Here is a 6,000-nt window from a genome sequence, read left to right as displayed (position 1 = left end):
TGATGAGTCTGTATCCTTTCATTCCATATTGATATCCTAATTTCTTGTATGATGAGTCTGTTTCATGTATATCTTTCCAATCCATATTGATGTCCTCATTTTTTGTATGGTGAGTCTGTCTCATGTGTATCCTGTAATTCCATATTGATATCCTAGTTTCTTGTATGGTGAGTCTGTTTTATGTGTATCCTGTCATTCCATATTGATGTCCTCATTTTTGCATGGTGAATCTGTTTCATGTATATCCTGCCATTCCATATTGAGGTCCTCATATCATGAATGATGAGTCTGTATCCTGTTATTCCATGTTGATGTCCTCATTTCTTGTATGATGAGTCTGTTTCATGTGTTTCCTGTCATTCCATATTGATGTCCTCATTTTTTGTATGGTGAGTCTGTTTCATATGTATCCTGTCATTCCAAATTAAATGTCCTCACATCTTGTATGATGATCCTGTTTCATGTGTTTCCTTTCATTCCATATTGATATCCTAATTTCTTGTATGATGAGTCTGTTTCATGTATATCTTTCCAATCCATATTGATGTCTTCATTTCTTGTATGGTGAGTCTGTTTCTTGTGTATCCTGTAATTCCATATTGATATCCTAATTTCTTGTATGATGAGTTTGTTTCATGTGTTTCCTGTCATTTCATATTGATGTCCTCATTTTGTATGGTGAGTCTGTTTCATGTGTATCCTGTCATTCCAAATTAAATGTCCTCATTTCTTGCATGGTGAGTCTGTTTCATGTGTTTCCTTTCATTCCATATTGATATCCTAATTTCTTGTATGATGAGTCTGTTTCATGTATATCTTTCCAATCCATATTGATGTCCTCATTTCTTGTATAATGAATCTGTTTCGTGTGTATCCTGTAATTCCATATTGATATCCTCATTTCTTGTATGGTCAGCCTGTTTCATGTTTGTCCTGTCATACCATATTGATGTCTCCATTTCTTGTAAGGTGAGTCTGTTTCATGTATATCCTGTCGTTCCATATTGAGGTCCTCATTTCATGAATGAAGAGTCTGTATCCTGTCATTCCATATTGATGTCTTCATTTCTTGTATGATGAGTCTGTTTCATGTGTTTCCTGTCATTCCATATTGATATCTTCATTTCTTGTATGATGAGTCTGTTTCATGCGTATCCTGTAATTCCATATTGATGTCCTCATTTCTTGTATGATGAATCTGTTTCGTGTGTATCCTGTAATTCCATATTGATATCCTCACATCTTGTATGATGAGCCTGTTTCATGTGTTTCCTTTCATTCCATATTGATATCCTAATTTCTTGTATGATGAGTCTGTTTCATGTATATCTTTCCAATCCATATTGATGTCCTCATTTCTTGTATGATGAGTCTGTTTCATGCGTATCCTGTAATTCCATATTGATGTCCTCATTTCTTGTATGATGAATCTGTTTCGTGTGTATCCTGTAATTCCATATTGATATCCTCATTTCTTGTATGGTCAACCTGTTTCATGTTTGTCCTGTCATACCATATTGATGTCTCCATTTCTTGTAAGGTGAGTCTGTTTCATGTATATCCTGTCGTTCCATATTGAGGTTCTCATTTCATGAATGAAGAGTCTGTATCCTGTCATTCCATATTGATATCCTCATTTCTTGTATGGTGAGTCTGTTTCATGTGTATCCTGTCATTCCATATTGATGTCCTCATTTCTTGTATGATGAGTCTGTTTCGTGTGTATCCTGTAATTCCATATTAATATCCTAATTTCTTGTATGATGAGTCTGTTTCATGTATATCTTTCCAATCCATATTGATGTCCTCATTTCTTGTATGATGAGTCTGTTTCATGTGTATCCTGTAATTCCATATTGATGTCCTCATTTCTTGTATGATGAGTCTGTTTCATGTGTATCCTGTAATTCCATATTGATGTCCTCATTTCTTGTATGATGAGTCTGTTTCATGTGTATCCTGTAATTCCATATTGATATCCTCATTTATTGTATGATGAGTCTGTTTCATGTGTATCTTTACAGTCCATATTGATATCCTCATTGATTGTATGATGAGTCTGTTTCATGTGTATCCTGTCATTCCATATTGATGTCCTCATTTTTTGCACGGTGAGTCTGTTTCATGTGTATCCTGTCATTCCAAATTAAATGTCCTCATTTCTTGCATGGTGAGTTTGTTTCATGTATATCCCGTAATTCCATATTGAGGTCCTCATATCATGAATGATGAGTCTGTATCCTGTTATTCCATATCGATGTCCTCATTTCTTGTATGATGAGTCTGTTTCATGTATATCCTGTCGTTCCATATTGATGTCCTCATTTTATGAATGATGAGTCTGTATCCTGTAATTCCATATTGATATCCTAAATTCTTGTATGATGAGTCTGTTTCATGTGTATCTTTCCAGTCCATATTGATGTCTTCATTTCTTGTATGATGAGTCTGTTTCATGTGTATCCTGTCATTCCATATTGATGTCCTCATTTCTTGCATGGTGAATCTGTTTCATGTATATCCTGTCATTCCATATTGAGGTCCTCATATCATGAATGATGAGTCTGTATCCTGTTATTCCATGTTGATGTCCTCATTTCTTGTATGATGAGTCTGTTTCATGTGTTTCCTGTCATTCCATATTGATGTCCTCATTTTTTGTATGGTGAGTCTGTTTCATATGTATCCTGTCATTCCAAATTAAATGTCCTCACATCTTGTATGATGATCCTGTTTCATGTGTTTCCTTTCATTCCATATTGATATCCTAATTTCTTGTATGATGAGTCTGTTTCATGTATATCTTTCCAATCCATATTGATGTCTTCATTTCTTGTATGGTGAGTCTGTTTCTTGTGTATCCTGTAATTCCATATTGATATCCTAATTTCTTGTATGATGAGTTTGTTTCATGTGTTTCCTGTCATTCCATATTGATGTCCTCATTTTGTATGGTGAGTCTGTTTCATGTGTATCCTGTCATTCCAAATTAAATGTCCTCACATCTTGTATGATGAGCCTGTTTCATGTGTTTCCTTTCATTCCATATTAATATCCTAATTTCTTGTATGATGAGTCTGTTTCATGTATATCTTTCCAATCCATATTGATGTCCTCATTTCTTGTATGATGAGTCTGTTTCATGCGTATCCTGTAATTCCATATTGATGTCCTCATTTCTTGTATGATGAATCTGTTTCGTGTGTATCCTGTAATTCCATATTGATATCCTCATTTCTTGTATGGTCAGCCTGTTTCATGTTTGTCCTGTCATACCATATTGATGTCTCCATTTCTTGTAAGGTGAGTCTGTTTCATGTATATCCTGTCGTTCCATATTGAGGTCCTCATTTCATGAATGAAGAGTCTGTATCCTGTCATTCCATATTGATGTCTTCATTTCTTGTATGATGAGTCTGTTTCATGTGTTTCCTGTCATTCCATATTGATATCTTCATTTCTTGTATGGTGAGTCTGTTTCATGTATATCTTTCCAATCCATATTGATGTCCTCATTTCTTGTATGATGAGTCTGTTTCATGTGTTTCCTGTCATTCCATATTGATATCTTCATTTCTTGTAAGGTGAGTCTGTTTCATGTATATCTTTCCAATCCATATTGATGTCCTCATTTCTTGTATGATGAGTCTGTTTCATGTGTTTCCTGTCATTCCATATTGATATCTTCATTTCTTGTAAGGTGAGTCTGTTTCATGTATATCTTTCCAATCCATACTGATGTCCTCATTTCTTGCATGATGAGTCTGTATCCTGTAATTCCATATTGATGTCCTCATTTCTTGTATGGTGAATCTCTTTCCGTTACAAGTATATATTGACACGTAAACTGTACATTTCTCTTTACTTCAGATTTAGGTTACAATACAAAACTTTTTTCTTGCAAACTCTTCAGATTACTTGAACGAGGAACTAACATGTCCAACTTCAGAATGGACCATGCCGATCCGAGAAAATGGGGAAAGATGGGATGTCGATTCTTGCACATCTTGCTTTTGTAACAACGGAACTGCGAGCTGTATGAGCGAAACGTGTTGTAATCAGTGTCAATCGACTACCTTTGTAAACCATAAAGCTTAAGATGATCCAGCATACTAATGGATAACAGTTATAACACTATGAAAGTCAATTGTCTTGAAATATTACCACCAAGCCTTGACCCAATTGAAAATACTTTGTTAGTTTAGTTTATAACTGTTAAGTTCTTGATATATTATGGGATATCTGCCGAAAGATTTCATCTGTACTAGTGTAATAACCGAATGCCTTATCTAAGAATAACGCGTGGGATCTTCCCCGGAAGTTACGTCTATAACAATTACCTGCAAATAGTTGCCCTAACCCTCCCAGAACCTTACTTCTCAACAGGAGACAAATCGTCAATATTAAGATATTTGTCATTTTGACGAGTTTATACCTCTCGAAAAAATTACAAATTGTGGACATTTTGACGACTAAGTGCTCTCGATAAAACGTCATTTTACAGATATTTGATATTTTGACGATTGGTATGATGTCGACACAAAGTCAATTTCATAATCTGGACATTTTGACGATGTAGAATATGTCGACACAACGTCAATTTCATATTGTTGACATTTTGACGATGTAGAATATGTCGTTAAAATGTAAACTTCCAACTTCTAGTCATATGCCGAGCTGCTGCAACTCATTTAAACGTCAATTTACAACGTGTCCCTTCTATGCTTCCGTAAATACATGATAAGGAACTATGCTGGTTCATGACTGAATTTATTTTGTTTTTAATATTCTGGATGTCGCTGTCTTATGTTGGCAACCAAATCCAAAGGTAGCAGCACTGTTGACAGCTGAACAGACAGACGTACAGACAGACAGACGTACAGACAGACAGACGTACAGACGTACAGACAGACAGATACTCGTAAACAATCATTTCTTGTAGAACTTGAAACTAAGCAGTTTGTATTAATAACATGGAATGTAACTTGAGCTCCCATTCTTGCTAAGTGATAACTCACACAGACTACATAGAAATTCATACATGTGTTCTTTCTGAAGTAATTTACAATTTACAATCAATAGGGAAAGACTTTGGTGCAACAACTTGTGAAATCTGTTTGTGCTGACCTTCTTGATAGAGACTGCAACCTTTGACCTCTGTGGTCCATCTCCTTCACTGTTAAATATCTCGCAGGATTACATCCATGCTGCTGTTCGATTGATATTGCGCTTAAACGAACAACTTAATATACGGAAGTGGAGTTGCAAGCATTCTTCGTATCCTTTACGACTCATAAATTCCGTAAGATATGCTATCGTAATGTTACAAGAAAGACTTCGCAGTAAGCTGGGGTTAATAACCAGAAGACCTGAAGGTTTTGTGATTCCTTGCCATATAGTTTGCTCAAACTTCCACTCACTATCTGACTAATGTAGAGCAATTGGTTTAAACTTGTCCAAGACTTCGAACACTTGGTGTGTTTTATATCAACCAACACAGAGTATCAACCCTTTGAAGATTAAATTACCTGGATGACTGTAAGTATGGTTGAAGATTGCTTCAGATCTACTGTATATTGAGCCCCTTCACAAACTAAACTAAACTGAAGTAGATCAAACTATGTTTACAAAAACAAAATTATAGCACATGAGAACTCACAGATTAATTGTAACTTTAATTTTGGAGTTATCATGTTTCCAAGGTTTTCAGACTTTGACATCTTTTCAAAAACACTAGGTGTCTTGAACTCCCCTCGCTAGATCTACATAACAAGTATGAAGGTCAACAAAGATGTACTTTTTGAATTATCACGTTAACAAAGTTTTCAGATTTTGACCCCTGCTGACCTCAAATGATCTTTGACCTTCACAGGAAAGAATATCGTTCTTGTACTCACTAACACGGACCCACATAACAAGTACGACGTTAACCCACCATGACCTTTTGCGAATTACCTTGTTCACAAGCAGGTGGCATAGCACACACCATCACCATAGCAT

At 35.5% G+C, this 6,000-nt stretch overlaps 1 long non-coding RNA gene across 1 annotated transcript in view; it reads left to right on the top strand.

Moving 5' to 3' along the window:
• Nucleotides 1–4,867, top strand: part of LOC139984746 (uncharacterized) — a 14,945-nt gene extending 10,078 nt beyond the window's left edge. The window contains exon 3 of the long non-coding RNA XR_011799174.1: nt 3,914–4,867. This is a non-coding gene — a long non-coding RNA (uncharacterized lncRNA). The remainder of the gene's footprint in view (nt 1–3,913) is intronic.
• The last annotated feature ends 1,133 nt before the right edge of the window (nt 4,868–6,000 follow it).

This window comes from Apostichopus japonicus, chromosome 17 (assembly GCF_037975245.1).
Source record: "Apostichopus japonicus isolate 1M-3 chromosome 17, ASM3797524v1, whole genome shotgun sequence".
NCBI lineage: Eukaryota > Metazoa > Echinodermata > Holothuroidea > Aspidochirotida > Stichopodidae > Apostichopus > Apostichopus japonicus.
This window is presented reverse-complemented; position numbering and strand designations above follow the sequence as displayed.